Source organism: Schistocerca serialis, chromosome 7, assembly GCF_023864345.2.
Source record: "Schistocerca serialis cubense isolate TAMUIC-IGC-003099 chromosome 7, iqSchSeri2.2, whole genome shotgun sequence".
Classification (NCBI taxonomy): domain Eukaryota; kingdom Metazoa; phylum Arthropoda; class Insecta; order Orthoptera; family Acrididae; genus Schistocerca; species Schistocerca serialis.
This window is the reverse complement of record NC_064644.1, coordinates 428,498,134-428,516,646: the sequence shown is the minus strand read 5'-3', so window position 1 is coordinate 428,516,646 and position 18,513 is coordinate 428,498,134. Positions and strand designations below refer to the sequence as shown.

At 42.7% G+C, this 18,513-nt stretch overlaps 1 pseudogene; it reads left to right on the top strand.

Annotated features, from left to right (window-relative positions):
- Positions 1-11,645: 11,645 nt before the first annotated feature.
- LOC126413613 (5S ribosomal RNA) lies at positions 11,646-11,763 on the top strand (annotated as a pseudogene).
- The last annotated feature ends 6,750 nt before the right edge of the window (positions 11,764-18,513 follow it).

Sequence of the window (18,513 nt, the reverse complement as noted above, 5' to 3'; positions counted from 1 at the left end):
TGATCTCAGCAGCATTTCATGAATTTTCTGTGCTGTATTTTCTGTTTCAGGCTATAGGTTTCTCAGTATTTGATATTTTCTTGCAAGCCATGGAGGTTTCTGCGAATATTTCTGTTTCGATTGTCTTCATCGCTTCTTTGGATAATCAGTATTCTCCCAATCTTTCCCGATACACAAAAATCACTGTTTTTCGGATTTATTTTGCGATTTTTTAAATATTTCTATAATTTTCTTTGTTATTTTGTAATTTGTAGTTATCAGTTCCACCTGTATACAGTCCCAGACTTTTTTGATGCATTTCTCCTCTGCTTTGTGTGGCAGAGCGCATGGAATCCTTGGGGTTCAAAAACAAAACTACAGAGCACGCCCAGTTTTTTATTCTATGACCTTATTATTCTATGACCTTATATATCATTAAAGAGTTGGTATAATACACTGGCGTGCAGAACATAAAGTAGAATGTAACTTTCACATGAAGTGTCACTGCAAAGTAGCATAGCTCGATAAAACTTGGAACATACTTAGAAAGAACTTCTACGGTGTAGTATACAAGGTAATTGAAAGAAAAACGCAAAGAGGCAAGCAGAAATGCTAGTTTCATTCAAAGACGAAGACAATAACTGCACTGAAGTCACCGCGATTCTTGGTGGTCCGCTGGACATTAAAAACAGCGGGACCCGCTCTTTAACAGGTGTTTGATCACCACGGACAACAGTGTATGCTCTGCAACGTGTTCCCATGCTGCTGTATGATTGGTGAGGAGTTTAAAGGTTAGTAAGAAGACCCTGTAGTAGAGCGTTCCACTCCTTCACGAGCACTACTGACAACTGGTGGATGGCCGTTGGTGAATGCGTACCTGCTGAACATATCGCTTACATATTCCACGGGATTTAAATTGGAGGAATAGATAGGCCAGTTCATTGGTCGAATATCTTCTCGTTTCAAAAGTTCCTTCACATGCAGTATGCAATGCGCTCGTGAATCATGCGGAAGTTACTTTTGTCCTAAGGTGTTCCGCAACAATGTACCTTAAACTTTCACATTCATCATCAGCTGCATCTTCAGTTGATCCATTCATTTAAATTACTTCTCTGATGTATTTCAGTTCTCGTATTTCATTCGTTTTTCAAAACGAGATTTTAATTATTAGAGAGCATATAAAATGTAACCCATGAACTCTGTGTTCTATGTGAAGACCAGTCTTCTCTGAAATTTTTCCTAGAAGTTTATTTACATAACGGATAGCCTTGTGTCCTTAGCAAGTAATAAGGACTGAAAATCTTTCTCTTTGGTTTCTACTTCGAATCGGTTATTTATTCCAGTTGCTTGTAGCGCCTCTTACCACACCAAAATAATTATTTTTTCTTCGGAAATTGTGTGCGAGTCCTTGATTTGTTTATAACTTCATACACTAAATTGGTAGAGTGTGAAGGACAAAGTTGATCAGTCTGTATTATATACCATACAGGACCAACCTTTCTGTCTCGACTCTCCCTCTCCCTCTCTATCTCTCTCTCTCTCTCTCTCTCTCTCTCTCTCTCTGTGTCTGGTTCTCCTTGTTTCTTTGAGAACAATATACAATACATACTAAAGTATATTATAAATACCATAAATGACCTACACATTAATTATAAAAAAGTAATGTTTAAATGTAAAAAAGGACAAATAGCTGCTGTACCAAACATTTCTGTAAGTTATTTATCTGCATCACAATTAGAAATTACTTTTGTGTAAGTAATTTAAGGACATCCTCTACACGGCAGCACTTAAGCTTTGACCAGAAGCTTACGCTTTGTTTCGAATAAAAAACTGTCGTTTTGATTGTAAAAGACTTCCCTTTACAATTTTATGGTTTAATTCATATGCCAGGTATGAAATAACAGAGCGCAACAATCATATTGACTCAGTTCTTGTCTATCACAAATATTGTGAAATTAAAAAAGGTTTTTGTCCTCAGCTCGAAGATAAATTTGCAGCCTAACTATGTACGATGCTATTAGTAGTGAAATACTATTGTCTTTCTACGACCTGAGATCCGATTTACATGGCCAAATATAGGGATGCTAACGGTTTAACATTGATTTCAACCCACAGAGCAATTAAGTTATTTCATATAACAAAGCTTTGCTGCAGTTGATTAAAGCTGTGAATGTTACGGTTAATATAGAACTACAAAGTCACTAGTCTACATATAGACAGAAGCCGAACCTTTCTTGTTGTGAATTTGATATTCACAAGATAAATGTTTCAGAGAAAGTGTATCATTGCTAGTTATTTCTAGGCTGCTTGGACTATATTTGTGAGTACTAACGACTGAATAACGCTTTTGAAACCTGTATCTCCCAAATAATGTGGAGGTACTATGCAGATGGGTCTGAGAGACCGTTTCGATATAATGCTTAAATGTCAACACGTATTTGCTTTTCATCTCTCTACCTGATTAAAACTGGGATGGTTTTCACTGAAAACGTTAGTTGTCCATCACATACAAGAGCATTAACCTCATATCTCAAAAGTTCATTATGTGCGAAGGTGACGTGCCGCGCATTTCACTGTGGAACAGCTGAACGACGATTTATCGTCCTTTTTTTCTGTGATCTTTCGAACTATCGTTCAGGAAATTTTCATATGGCCCAGCATAAGGACTTTTAAAAAGATTTAGGGTCCCTTATGTCTCTTCATACAGAATTCGCTGACAGCAGTGAGAAATCGACACGTATAACACACACCCAAACTGTGCTGTTGGTGTTTGGTTCTTATTGGAAATGAAAAAGGTGAAGTTTACTGTAAATTCACGCGATTGGTTAAATTTCTTGAAGAATAGTAATGCTATCAAAATACCTCAAATAGCGAAATACAAGCACTTTAACGCTAGCTACGAAGTTAGTGCACACTACAAAATTGATGGAAACGAAATTTTGCAGTGCATCTTTCCCGAAAACAATGGACCCACTGGGTTTTCTGATGCAGTAATTCCAGCAGGGATGTAAAGATAACCGAAAGCTTATATTTTAAAACATCAGGACCTGTTACAAAGAGGAATACAGAAATATTCTGTGTCATGAAGAACAACCAGAACATCAAGTCTATATCTACATATACATACATATTCTGCAAGCCGCCGTACACTGCTTGGCGGAGGATACGTTATACCACTACGGCTGATTTCCCTCCTGTTCCACTCATAAGCAGAGCGAGGGAAAAACTATCTATGTGCCTCCATACGAGCCGTAATTTTTCTTATCTTTGTGGTTCTTACGCGAAATGCACATTGGCGGCAGTAGAACCGTTCTGCAGTCAGCTACAAAAGCCGATTTTCTGTGTTTTCTCAACAATGTTCCTCGGAAACAACGTTGCCTTACCTCCGGTAATTCCCATTTGAGTTCCCAAAGCATCTGCAATACCTGCGTGTGGATTGAGGCAACAAATCTAGCAACCCGCTTCTGAATTGCTCCGCTGTCTTCCTTCAATCTTACTTGGTGGGGATCCTAAACACTTGAGCTGTACTCAAGAATGGGTCTATACGCAGTATCCTTTACAGGTGACCCCCCACTTTCCTAAAATTCTCCCAGTAAGCGGAAGTCGATCATTAGCCTTCCTTTCGACAGTCCTTATACGCTCGTTACATTTCATATCGCTTAGTAACGTTACACATAGATATGCAGTCGACGTGTCAAGCGGCACTTTACTAATGATGCATTGGAATACTACCGGATTGTTTTTGCTATTCATCTGCACTAACCCATATTATTCTACATTTAGAGCCTGCTGACACTCATTTTGACAACTAGAAATTTTGTCTAGGTTACCTTGGATCCTCCTACAGTCAGTCAACAGCATCTTCCTGCACACCACAGCATCATCGGATAACAGCCGTAGATGGCTCTTCATCTTGTCCATCAGATCATTTATGTATAAAGAGAACAGCTGCAGTCGTATCACACTTCCCTGATGCACTCCTGACGATAGCCTTGTCTCTGATGAATACTCACCGGGGGAACAATGCACTGGGTTCTATTACTTAACAAGCCTTCGAACCATTCAAAAATCTAGGAACCTACTCCGTATCCTCTTACCTCCGTTTACAGTCTGTGACAATGAGGATCCTGAAGGAGACCCTGACCAATAAGACATTCAAGAACCAAATGAAATCCTATGGCCAATATAAAATATGGGAATTCAGTAACCTATCTTTGGGGTTTTTGTGAATTATAAATTTTTGTGGTTCTGGGTGCTTTAATGGTTTCAAAAACAAAATTTCGTGCAAATGATGCCATAACAATATTTCGACAACAAAAAGCAGCGTAGAGTTTGCTAATTATTCTCAATTTCGGGTCAGTTTATATGGTTTTAACATGGATGCGGGCTGTAATGTACTATAGGGCTGAAGGGGTAAACCATTACATATTAACTAAAAGGAACTCTGTACCATTTGGGAAAGGACATTGAAGGGTAACATCACCCAGAATTTGTTTCTAAAATATATCAAATTGCATAATGGTAATAAAATGAAAATTTAAAACACTTTCTTTCAACACATCTCGTTTTCATCGAAAATATCCAACCGGTAGAAACTCACTCAAATTTGGAGTTAGAAACAAACAACAACTAAAAATCGAAAAGTTTCGACAGCAGATCCCTTTTCGCCTTCTGTCTCACAAACGTAAAAGAAAGTTTTAAATTTCCATCTTTCCGCAAGCGTAGTGAATCGGAAGCCATGGTATTTGCGGTGATGAATAAGTGAAAAGTTTCGTGTCGTAAGTGAAAAATGAAGGATTCCGTACAAAATGTGTGCGTGCCTGTGGATGTATTTGTGGTTCACGGGCCCTCAACGGCGAGGTTTAGCCTTACAAACATTGAAACAAATGAATGTGGATAAAGGGGCTAAATATATTGTAACATCGTGAGGAGTAAACCTACAAAATGACATTCGCCCACTTCCACCTCACTCACGTTAACACATGAAATCATCCCATCTCAAAAGTCGTAAGACAACGGAGAAAGGGCGAAAGATGCTACACCTGAGATTGAAACATAAAGAAAACTACAGAGCAGCTGACTTTACAGCGCCGGGAAATGTGACTGACTGACGAATTAGGAAAAATGTTGGTGAGTCAGTCGTCGTGTTAACACATTAAGAACAACTCCCTAAAATTTTGGGGAACACGTTGGTCATATAAGAAAAACCTGAAACTCTAAACCCATTCGTTTGAATGTCACTTAAAATAGAAGGCAGATCTGTCGGAAAATCTGCCACTGTCCTCTGATCTGAGAATAAAACATAGTCTAGTAAAATGTAGTGCAGGATGATGTATATTCCATTAATACTACACATTGAGTGGTTCTCTCACCGGAGCAAGAAGTCATGCGTTATATGGCCATGGCCTATACAAAGACGGTTAAGGAGGACCTCACTCGGCAGCGTGGCTGGAAGGAAGTACGCCACAGCCGCGTTGAAGACATAACTAGACGTGGCTTACTGTTTGTCAGTTCCAGCCCGTCTTCGTTCCATCGACCCCTGACTCTGCATCTAGACAGCGAAGCAGTAGCAAGCAGGAGGATGGTACACATAACTGATGATCGCGACACGCCTCCGTGGCTGTTACACGCCCTTTCGTTCCACGTAATACCCTTGTGCGCTGGCATCGACCAGAAAGACACTTCCTTCCCCAGAATTTGTAAGTGGAGTAGGACCTTGATATCCTGGATTACTTTATCGGCTGGACACATAGATTGCAGAGACTGATCGGCACACAGAGAATCGGAACAGACGAGAAATTTAGCAGGCAAGGCACATCTCATCTGATCCACCGTCCTCTGGATCGTGAATAATTCGCCACTGAAGACAGTGGAGTCTGGAGGCAACCGAATCTTGAGGACAAAGTCATGGAAATCGAATGAGCAGGCAACGGACTCCCCTTGTTTAGACAAGTCCTGGATGACAGTTACATAGTTGAGGTGCTCATTTACAATGTCGGTAAATATCTTAGTAAAAGCATAAGCAGGGGACAATCTCTTGTGTACTGCATTAAACCTAAAATCAGTCTGGGCCTCTGCAGCAATCAGGGTGGCAATCAGTTAAAACCTAGGATCTGGACCTGTACGTGCCCCACACGAAGGGCTCCATTATAGTACATACTTCGCGCGGACCCTAAACGGCTTTGTTGCCCACGGGAGATTGGTAATGAGGCGTTAAATACCTGGACGAGTAACGGTATGGTATGCTGGCGAAATTGGACTAGCGAATAACGTACGCACCGGACGCTCCGTGAGGAGTAGCTGCTGAATGGTAAGTGGCGATTCACCAGGCCTCAGCACAGAAACTGGGCATGGGGCTGGTACTGTAAACGTCCGTAGCCAGCCTGATCCCTCATGGTGCATAGCGATAATGAACTTTAGGTAAGAAGCTCTCGTTGGCCGATACACTGCGTTTGTGGTATATCTTCGAAATCGATTTTAGCCTTCGGCACTCTTTCTTTTTCTTACAGATACTTTCACATGCAATGAATGGCCGGTATAGTAGTTCGATCTACCAGACAGAACTAGTAGAGAACATTACGTGAACCACTTTCCGAAGTATCTGTCGTTCGTCTTGTTTTTTAAATAGTGACAATATTCTCTGAATGGCAACATCTTCAATAAGACCGTTGGTTCACCTATGATGGATTAACGTAATAATTTTTGTGAGTATCAGTCTTCAAATAATCTTTTCACAGCATCACAAATTTGCAATAAAGTTTATAATTATATTTCAGTTCTTAAACACGTAGGTTGCGCCTGATTATGCGGCTCTAAGCCATCTGTCAGCGGTGTTTGCATTCTTCATAATCTTCAGCTGCTGCAGATTCCCTGCATTTAAAATAGTTTGTAACTTTTAGTTTTTAGTTTTATTTTTGTAAGATTTCCACCATCTGGCTGTGGTTTTGATTCTTGTTTTAATTCATTTTACTTTTTTTTTTTTTTACACTATCACGGTTTCAGCTTCATATCCGTTATAAAGTACAATGGGGAAAAGATCTCAAAATGTGTGAGATGCGCGAATGACATGTTATCGACGAAATATTGTCACTCATGTGATGAATATTAATAAAATCAAGTGATGGAAATGTCATCCGAAAACTGCTACCTGATTCTCGTTCCCAATGCAGGAAAAATCATGTTTTTTGTGTTCACGGTAATATGAATCAATGGGCACAAGTTATAGTACGAAACACATCAGTAAAATTTCGCAGAACCACTTCCAAACGGAACTGCTCCCTCGAGACAACGGACCGCCGATGCGGCTCAACACCTTGCATTGCTTGTAAATGGGTAAAATGGCATCTCATCGGTCTACACAACACACTCTCAATCAGCCACTGCATGGTCCTTTCCTGTTTTTTTCAACCCACTACGAACCGGAAACAAAACGGGAAATCATAGAATGGAGTGTTACCACCTCTCCTCCGAAGAAAAAGTTCAAAGCCGCATCCTGAGACGGTAAAGACATGGCGACAGACTTCTGAGACTCTGAATGGGTTGCTTTATTTGATGTCCTCCCTTGTAGCAAAGCGATCTACTCGAAAGAGTATTGTGCTACCCTCAGGAAATTGAAGAAACGAGTTTAGGATATTCGTCGCCACAAAAATGCAGACGAACTTCTCCATGACAACGCAGGACCTCACACATGTCTACGCACTCGAGATGAGCTCATAAAACTTCATTGGGCTGTTCTTCTTCATCCACCATACAGTCCACATCGCGTACGTTGCAACTTCCATCTCTTAGGCCCAATGAAGGAAGCACTCCGTGGGAAGCAGTATGAAGATGACATGCAGGTTATTGCTTCAGTAAGACATTGTTGGCTCCGACGTCGACAAGTACAGAGGTACCATGCGGGCATACAGGTCGTCCCAGTATAGTGGCTTAAGGGCTCCGGAAAGGCTCAAAATCATGAAAAGTTCAAATTTACTTTTTTGCGTTTTCTGAATCTGCAGACTATTACCTTTTAATAGATATATAATTTATTCAATTCCGAAGACTACAAGTATTTTTAAATTTTTTTTGAAATGTGTTCTACATGGGTGTGACCACTGTGGCGCTGTTAAACTGCTGTCAAATGGTGTTATTATTAACGTCCGTGTTCATCAGGTACATTTTAGTGATGTGAGATAAAGTATGTGTTGTGGCTAACCTGTGATGGTTCAATATATACCGCTGGTGTGATTGTCGATTGTTTCATGTTTATTTACTCTGTCGTTATCTCGAAAATATTCGTAATTAATTCTGTTTCTTGAGTCTCTGTTTTGTTGAAGTATAATAATGAGTAAAAGTAAAGTTATTAGAAATCCTCTGAAGGCTTTTAAGAAAAGGAGAAATGTTGGAAAGCCAAAGGTATGTGTTATTACTGTAAACAATAAAGACGATAACCAAGTGAGTGAACCTAACCTCTCAAGTACACCTGCCCATAGCAGTCAAAGTGGGAAAGAAAATACTTCACAGAAGAAGCTTGGTTCAATGAGTGAAAACTATGAATGTTTTATGGGCGAATCGGATGTGAATGAAATATTTGATATGTCGGTTCTCAAAGGAATTTTTTCAAACTGTGTAAGATGTATTCATTGTAGTGAAGTTGGTCTGGAACTCTCCATAATAAAGCACGTAGGACTTGCTAGTGAAATACAACTGAAATGTGATAAGTGTTCATACATGACCACCTTTTGGAACAGTGTTGCAGTAACTGCAACTGAAGAAAATGGTAGCAAAATCTACGAACACAACAACGAGCGATGCTTGCTTTAGACAAGGAACGCCTTCGGGCTGCAGACAGGGCTGTAAAGAGTCTAGAAATACAAGCAAGAGTAAACAGGAGGAGGAACAAGAGGAAGCTGGAGGAGGAGTTTGCAGAGGATGAAGATAATCCATCCTATGGACCTGGAATGCACTAAAAAGTTAATCCAATCTTTGTCGCTCGATTCCCAAAACTTTTATTTTCTCATACTAATTACATGTTTTCTAAGGATCTTCCAAACATATTTGTTTCAAACTTTCAGTTAATGTTACACAGTACCTTCTGCATAATTTAACACAGCCTTTTTCCAAAAAACTGTATATTTTTTAATATATAAATAAAAAATTGCAAAAAAATGTTGTGAATTTTCATTAATTGAAAAAAAAATCATCTTTAATAACTGAACAAAAATTTTGTAAAATCCCTGTGTTAAGTTGTAGCCCATATTCCAATAAATAATCTGTAAAAAGTTCAACTTCCTACCTCAAATACTTTGTGAGGAAAGCGTTATTTTAACTTTGCAAGTATAGGGCGTTCCGGAGCCCCTTAAGGCAGTCGCACTGAACAAAGATTATGTTGAAGAATAGGGTTTTGTAGCCAAGAGAGTGGTGCACTGAAATCCTGAATGAAACGAACTTGCTTTCAGAAAAAAATATGCTACATTACCAATTGAGCGCCCTTAGTACATCTATGTGTGTACTCTGGAAATCACTCTGAAGTTCGTGACAGAGGATACGTCCCACTTATTATGGCTTTTTCGTGTTCCGTTCAGGTACGGAGCGCAGAAGAATGTTGGTTTAGGTACCTCTATAAGTACTGTAATTAACGTAAACTTTCTCACCATCTCTGCAGTTTTGAGTATATTATGTGAGTTATCATTTAAAGTTCGTTAAACTTTGTAAGTATTTCTCGGGATAGTTTACATCTGTCTTCAAGAGTCTGCAAATTCAGTTTCTTCAGCACCTTTCTGACTCTCTCCCCTGGTTAAACAACCCAGTGACCATTTGTGCTGCCCTTCTATTTATAAGCTCAATATCTCCTGTATGTCTTACTTGATCAGGGTCGCACATACTTGAGCAGTATTTATTAAAGGACATTTTCTGTACACCATGAGCTGCACTAGAAATGTTTGCCAAAACAAGATTTCGGATTTATAACCGATCATCAGTTGTATCTAATTCAGAGAAACAAACAACTCCGTTCACATCTACAAAATTACAGTTGTAAATATAGTAGCAGAAGCACGTCTGCTTACATTATGTGCCTCTATAGCAGTGGCATGGAATACAGGAAACGTCCTTCAGTGTCTTAAGGCGAAGGAGCACCAAGCTGTCACGGTTTTATGCAATACTGTAGGATGGATTGTACAAGTGATTTGTATGCAATGACTAATACCATTCCCAATGAGCTTATGAGCCTTCTTTTTTGTCGTAAGTGTTCTGACTGGCTTGATGCGACCAGTCATGAATTTCTCTCGACTTCTTCATTTCATTCATGTCAGAGTAGCATTTCCACCCTGATGGTGATGAGGTCCCATACTCCGAGGAGCGTAGGGGACGAGGCGAGAGACCCGCACCGCTGTACTAGGCAAGGTCCTAGGGGAGGTGGTTTGCCATTGCCTTCCTCCGACCGTAATGGCGATGAATGATGATGATGAAGACGACACAACAACACCCAGTCATCTCGAGGCAGAAAAAATCCCTGACCCCGCCGGGAATCTAACCCGGGACCCCGTGCGCAGGAAGCGAGAACGCTACCGCAAGACCACGAGCTGCGGACATTTGCACCCTATGTCCTTAATTATTTGCTGGATGTTTTTATTCTCTACAGCTCCCTCCAGTACCATGGAAGTTATTCCCTGCTGTTTTAACAGAATTCCCGTCATCCTGTCCGTTCTGTTTGTCAGTTTTTTCCGCGGATTCCTTTCCTCGTCGATACGGAGAATTCCTCATCCCTTACCGTATCAGTCCATGAAATCTACAACATTCAAATCTACAACATTCATGTATAGCACCACATCTCAAATGCTTCGATTCTCTTCTGTTTCGATTTTCCCACAGTACACATCTCACTAACATAAAATTCTGTGCTCAGAACGCATATTTGCAGAGATTTATTCCTCAAATTAAGGCTTATCTTTGTTACTAGTAGATGTCTTTTGCCCCAGAATGGCATCTTTTCTTGTGATTTTCATGTCCTCCTTGCTTCATCTGTCATGAATTATTTTGCTTCCAAGATATCAGGATTACTATACTTCATCTACTTTGCTACCGCTAATTTTGATGTTAAGTTTCTCGCTGTTCTCATTTCTGCAACTTCTCATTAGTTTCGTCTTTCATCGCTTTGCTCTCAGTCCAGACTCTGTACTCATTATACTGTTCATTTCATTCAGCAGATACTGTAACTCTTCTCTACTTTCGTAGAGTGTAGCAATGTCATCAGCAAATCTTGATATCCTTTCACCTTGAATTTTAATCCCACTCTTGGACCTTTCTTTTGTTTCTGTCATTGCTTCTTCGATGTATAGGCTGAGCAGTGGGAGTGAAAGAGTACGTCCCTGTTTTACACTGACTTTAATTCGAGCACTTCGTACATGGTCTTCCACTATTATTGTCCCCTCTTGGTTCTGGTTGGTATTTCCTTACATGTTACCCCTATCTTTCTCAAAATTTCGAACATCTTGCACCATATTATATTGACGAACGCCTCTTCCAAGTCAACAGGTTCTATGAACGTGTCTTGATTTTTCTATTCTTGATTCCACTGTCAACCGCAACGTCAGAACTGGCTCTCTGGTGCTTTTCTCTTTCTTAATGCAAAACTGATCGTCATATAAGATATGGGCAATTTTCTTTTCCATTCTTGTGTATACTGTGGCAACGGCATTGCCGCAGTGGATACACCGGTTCCCGTGAGATCACCGAAGTTAAGCGCTGTCGGGCGTGGTCGGCACTTGGATGGGTGACCATGCAGGCCGGCATGCGCTGTTGCCATTTTTCGGGGTGCACTCAGCCTCGTGATGCCAAGTGAGAAGCTACTCGACCAAATAGTAGCGGCTTCGGTCAAGAATACAATCATAACGACTGGGAGAGCGGTGTGCTGACACCACTCCCCTCCTATCCGCATCCTCCACTGAGGATGACACGGCGGTCGGATGGTCGCGGTAGGCCACTCGTGGCCTGACGACGGAGTGATTTTTTTATTCTTCTGTATATTACTCTTGCCAGCAACGTGGATGCATAAGCTGATTGTGCGACAATGCTCACACTTGTCGGCTCTTGCAGTCTTCGGATCTGTGTACGTGTTGTTTCTGCGAAAGTCTGATGGTATATCGCCAATCTGATACATTCTGCACACCAACATAAATGCTCGTTTTGTTGCCCCTTCCCAAATGGTTTTAGAAAATCTTATGTAATTTGTGAAATTTTCTCGACGTATTTCTTCTTCTAATAATTTTCGGGTATGAGGCCGGATCCCGTCGAAGTTCTGCCACGATATGTTGCGCATGCAAGAGACAAATGGCTCTGAGCACTATGGGACTTAACATCTATGGTCATCAGTCCCCTAGAACTTAGAACTACTTAAACCTAACTAACCTAAGGACAGCACACAACACCCAGCCATCACGAGGCAGAGAAAATCCCTAACCCCGCCGGGAATCGAACCCGGGAACCCAGGCGTGGGAAGCGAGAACGCTACCGCACGACCACGAGATGCGGGCCAGGCAAGAGATTCGGCGTAAATACCGTGAATGCACCTGGGCTCTTCAGCAGTTGTCTACTCACCTGCAGAGGGGAGGATGTCTCTGGAATGACATATCGTGACAGAATGTCAACGGTATCCGGTTACCCTCCTGAAAATTTTAGGCGCTGGGATATTATCTATCCTTTCTGGTTTAACTGATCTTAAATCTTCCGAAACTTTAATTCTGATTCTAATACTGGATCACTTCCCTATCGATTCCCGTTTCTTCTTCTATTACGTCATCAGACAAGTCCTCAATGTACTCCTTCCACCTGTTCGCTCCCTCCTCTGCATTTAACAGTGAGCTTACCAGCACACTACCGCGCAGCTCCTCGGCAGCGACACGCCCCACCCCTGCACGTCGGCCGCGATGACACTGCGAGAAGTCGCGGATCGCGAGAGAGTGCGGAGTGTCAGCCCGCCGGCTGTGGTGATTGGCGACGCAAACAGCCGACGGCGGGCCGCGCGCGGCAAACAGATTTGCGGCTGTTTGCCGACCTGTCGGCGCCCGCGAATGGCTCGGGCCGCCTCGCCGCCGCGTTTTGCATTCGGGCGGCCGTCCGCACGGCAAACAGGCCCAGGATTAGCATATTTCGCGCCACGACCGTCCGCGCGTCCGCAGGTGATTAATCCGGCCGCGTATGATGAGCCTACAGCTCCTTCCTCAATGGACGCCCCACACCCACGCCCACACCAGACCCGCGACAAATTGTACGGGGCGAAACGGCCGCAGTTTGTCGGCCGACACAAATTTCAACGTGTCGCCCGGTGTAACTGCGGTGACTTTTCGGCTTACCGCCTACCGCGGCGCGCTACTCCACACACACGCCCAGACCTGACCGAAAAGCGTGCACACTCGACAGGAACCACACAGTGAATATTTCTTTTAAAATGGTCACATTGTTCTTAATCCGTAGTTTCGAGTCAGACTGGAAATCGAATCCAAGCTTTCGCTGAAATTAAGAGCGTTAGTGATGGATTTTGATGTGTCGACAGAAGTGCCGACACAGTGTTATTTTGAGGGGGCCGATAGACAAGCTATAAGCTCACGCAGAATATCTTGAAGTCTGAAACAGGACGCTCAATGAATTGCTATAAAGAAAAGTACGTTGCTTTGGGAATACTTAACTTTTAATCCGTCATTGGTTTACAACGTTCTTGATGAGACATTTCATACGATAACTGTCAAACTATGTAAGGCTAATGGCGCCTTGCTAGGTCGTAGCCATGGACTTAGCTGAAGGCTATTCTAACTGTCTCTCGGCAAATGAGAGAAAGGCTTCGTCAGTGTAGTCGCTAGCAATGTCGTCCGTACAACTGGGGCGAGTGCTATTCCGTATCTCGAGACCTGCCTTGTGGTGGCGCTCGGTCTGCGATCACACAGTGGCGACACGCGGGTCCGACATGTACTAAATGGACCGCGGCCGATTTAAGCTACCACCTAGCAAGTGTGGTGTCTGGCGGTGACACCACAGATTTAATTAAGATGCACACTCAGAAGTCTAATGTCAACTACATTTATTCGTTATAAGACATCCAATCACATTACGTGATTTCAGAGACTTTTTCAATTCGCCGTCGTGTGAAGCCACTGTGCCAGGACGCCACAGCCATCAGCCATTTATCTCGTGAGCAGGAGATCCAGGCCTGAATCTCAGCCGTAGTATAAACTTTCATTTGTTGCTTCAATCTGCATGCATACATTTTTTGGTAGTTGAAACATTTTTGGAACCATATACTTTTCCTTTGATTAAGGACCTACTCCGGGTTTCAAGCAGGATGCCCCGTTCGATTCGATGCTTAAGAGCTATTCCAATACAGCTGGAGGGCCTCTGCAATACTGTTCGTCTTTTATGGGGTATACCGAGCGGGTTGAGGCGTGAGTGGGAATTTCAATTGACGGGGGAGGTGCGCTAGGGCAGTTTGCGTAATTGTGCAAAGCCATTGTGCCTGGGTGGCGTAGTGGTTAGCGCATCTGCCTCGTTAGCAGCAGATCTGGGTTCCAATCCCGAGCTCGGCATAAATTTTAATTCGTCCCTTTAGCCTGAATTTATGTGCGATAATAGCGCTTGAGGGCAGCATTTGGAATCAACAAGTAAAGAATTATATAATGTCCATCAGGTACAGGAACATAGAGTACATGACGAACGTTTCCTTTCTAGGAAATTTGTTTTTTGGGAGCCTTTAGCTAATTTGAGTTACCCTTTACGAATTACCTTTCAATCTGTTCTAGTTCACTGTCGAGGTTCCCTGGTGTAGACAGCGTACGGGACATGCACATTAGGATTTTTAAGTAGTGGCTAATGGCAGCTCTGAGCATCCACGTATAGCTCTGAGTTGAAAAGCGTCCCATCACTTTACACTTTAAATCGTGAGTTTATATGACACTATGATCCCGATTTTTAGTGCCATGAAATGTTACCCCTTTAAATTAAATTTCACCCACTTGTGAATAAACGCAATGTTACTAACTTTATTGTCAAGTTTCGTAATGGTAAGGATTTCAGGATAGCACAAAGGACTATACAAAAGGATAGTAGTAGTAGTAGTAGCTTTATTCAGCCATAGATCTCTTTTTACAACGATATAGGACATGTCATTGTATTTACAAATTTAGATCATTTTAAAATAAGCTAATTCGTACACACATATATTTACAGACTTTTAGTTAGAGACAATCATTACCCACCACGATAGCAGAGAGCGCTAACGCGCTGTTTCCTGGACTCGGGCAGGCGCGCCAGCCCCGGATTGAATCTGGCCGGCGGATTAACGACGACGGCCGGTGTGCCGGCCAGCCTGGATGAGGTTTTTAGGCGATTTTCCACATCCTGCTAGGTGAATACTGGGCTCGTCCCCACGTCTCGCCTCAGTTACACAACTCACAGACATTTGAAACACATTCACGTTATTTCACGATTTACACTAGACGCAGACAGCTGGGGTACACTAATTCCGTCCTGGGGGTGGGGGGTACGGGTTGGTGGCAGGAAGGGCATCTGGCCACCCCTTACAATTGACATGCTCAGTCCGGTTAACCATGGCTGACCCTGCGTAACAGCGGCACAAGGAGCAAGCGATAGATAGATAGTTAGAGACAATCATTAGATTTACTCCTGGTATGCAATGCTTTTTTTACAAATAACTTATTAAATAATGTAATGCCACATTGTTCACTCATATCTCACTATCAGTCACTGCACACACTGTACACACATTGTTTCATATCACTTCACTCACTACACACACACACACACACACACACACACACACACACACACACTGGTGATCTCTGGGTCATTTTCTGTACTGCAGCTTCCCCTCTGCTATCCTGAAAAACTGAGTCAGCATCCCTCCATAATGAGTGAGATGTTGATCTCAGAAAGAGGGAGAGGTGTTATTACTGTGTCATACATAGCTTGGGGGTAAGTATTCCTAGAAAGGAAGAAACATAAAGTGAAGGTGCTATGTGGATGTTGGATATTTTATAATCATTATTATTACACTATTGGTCATTAAAATTGCTACACCAAGAAGCAATGGAGGTGATGAATGGGTATTCATTGGACAAATATATTATACTAGAACTAACATGTGATTGCATTTTCACGCAATTTGGGTGCATACATCCTGAGAAATCAGTACCCAGAACAACCACCTCTGGCCGTAATAACGGCCTTGATATGCCTGGGCATTGAGTAAAACAGAGCTTGGATGGCATGTACAGGTACAGCTGACCATTTAGCTTCGACACGATACCACAGTTCATCAAGAGTAGTGACTGGCGTATTGTGACGAGCCAGTTCCTCGCCCACCATTACCCAGACGTTTTCAGTTGGTGAGAGATCTGGAGAATGTGCTGGCCAGGGCAGCAGTCGAACACTTTCTGTATCCAGAAAGGCCCGTACAGGACTTGCAGTTGCGTTCGTGCATTATCCTGCTGAAATGTAGGGTTTCGCAGGGATCGCATGAAGGGTAGAGCCACGGGTTGCAACACATCTGAAATGTAACGTCCACTGTTCAAAGTTCCGTCAATGCGAACAAGAGGTGACCGAGATCTGTAACCAATGGCAGCCCATACCATCACGCACGGTGATACGCCAGTTTGGCGATGACGAATACACGCTTCCAATGGGCGTTCACCGTGATGTCGCCAAACACGGATGCCGCCATTATAATGCCTTAAACAGAACCTGGATTCATCCGAAAACCGACGTTTTGCCATTCGTGCACACAGGTTCGTGGTTGAGTACACCATCGCAGGCGCTCCTGTCTGTGATGCAGCGTCAAGGGTAACCGCAGCCGAGCTGATAGTCCACGCTGCTGCAAACGTCGTCGAACTGTTTGTGCAGATGGTTGTTGTCCTGCAAACGTCCCCATGTACTGATTCAAGGATCGAGACGTGGCTGCACGAACCGTTACAGCATGCGGATAAGATGCCTGTCATCTCGACTGCTTGTGATACGAGGCGGTTGGGATCCAGCACGGCGTTCCGTATCACCCTCCTCAACCCACCGATTCCATATTCTGCTAACAGTCATTGGATCTCGACCAACGCGAGCAGCAGTGTCGCGATACGATAAACTGCAATCGCGATAGGCTACAATCCGACCTTTATCAAAGTCCTTACACGAGGCATCACAACAACGTTTCACCAGGCAACGCCGGTCAGCTGCTGTTTGTGTATGAGAAATCGGTTGGAAACTTTCCTCATGTCAGCACGTTGTAGGTGTCGCCACCGGCGCCAACCGTGTGTGAATGCTCTGAAAAGCTAATCATTTGCATATCACAGCATCTTCTTCCTATCAGTTAAATTTCGCGTCTGTAGCACGTAATTTTCGTGGTGTAGCAATTTTTATGGCCAGTAGTGTATTATGTATTTGTATAACATTTTTTATCAAAGCCCTACTCTGTTTTAGCTAAGTAATGCTTCAGTGTATAAAATGTATTGCATTACAGGTACTTTTTAGCTGCCTTTTTAAATAAGTGTATTTTGGCAATTTCTTTAATCTCTTTTGGTAATTTATTGTACAATTTTATTCCTTGGTAGAAAATGCTGTTTTGAGGTTTATGTATATTTTTTCTTGGTAAATGTAAGTTGAGTCTATCTCTTGTTGCATGGTCATGGACAGAGCTGTTTGTGCAGTAATTAACAATGTTATTTTTGATGTGTACAACTGACTGGTAAGTGGTTCACTAGAGTTAACGTAGGCAAAAACTCTAAATATTGTACCACAAAATACAAATGAATACTTGACAGTTAACTTGTTTAGTGAGCCAGATACAAGACGCCAGAGAAAACAGTAACAGGGAAGGCAAGGCCGGAGGCGAGAACAAGTCAGCGGCAACGTTGTAACGCAGCTTCGCGTTGCAGATCTCTAGCGTCATCAAGAGCGAAGTCGAAACTGCGTAGCGTATCCAGATCTCGGGTTCGGCACGCCATGATGGCAGTGAACAGAACGAACAAGAATTATGATTCCACAGATAGTCTGACAACATACGTTTATTGCAGCATCACCGTAGAAACTCTAAGATCCTGACAAGACAGTAATTGCAGAAATCCTCCTGCTCAGAGATAAGCAGCGCCAACATAGTTGCTGTGGACGCTGCCTATGAACGATTCTGGTGCTTCCTCACAGCGCCTGCTAGCGTTAAACATGTATACAGAACGATTTTCAATCAGTACGGAAGCCAAACACGCGATATACTTAGGGACTCACGGGAACAGTCTCCAAAGGTGAAGCGCCTGCGGGCCAAGGACCGGCAACCTGCAGAGCGCAAATGTCGTGCTGGATATAGAAGTGGCTGACTATACGAGGCCCAGTCCTGCATTTTCTATAGGAGCCAAAATGTTGAGTAGAGAACACCGCTGCAACTATGTGGTTACTTTATTTAAAAAGCACGCCTGGTTTCGTTAGTTACACTGAGAGGCACCCACATGTCTTGCTCATACTGTGGCATCAAGCAGTCAGGCCTGCAAAATGAGTCGTCTGCCAAGC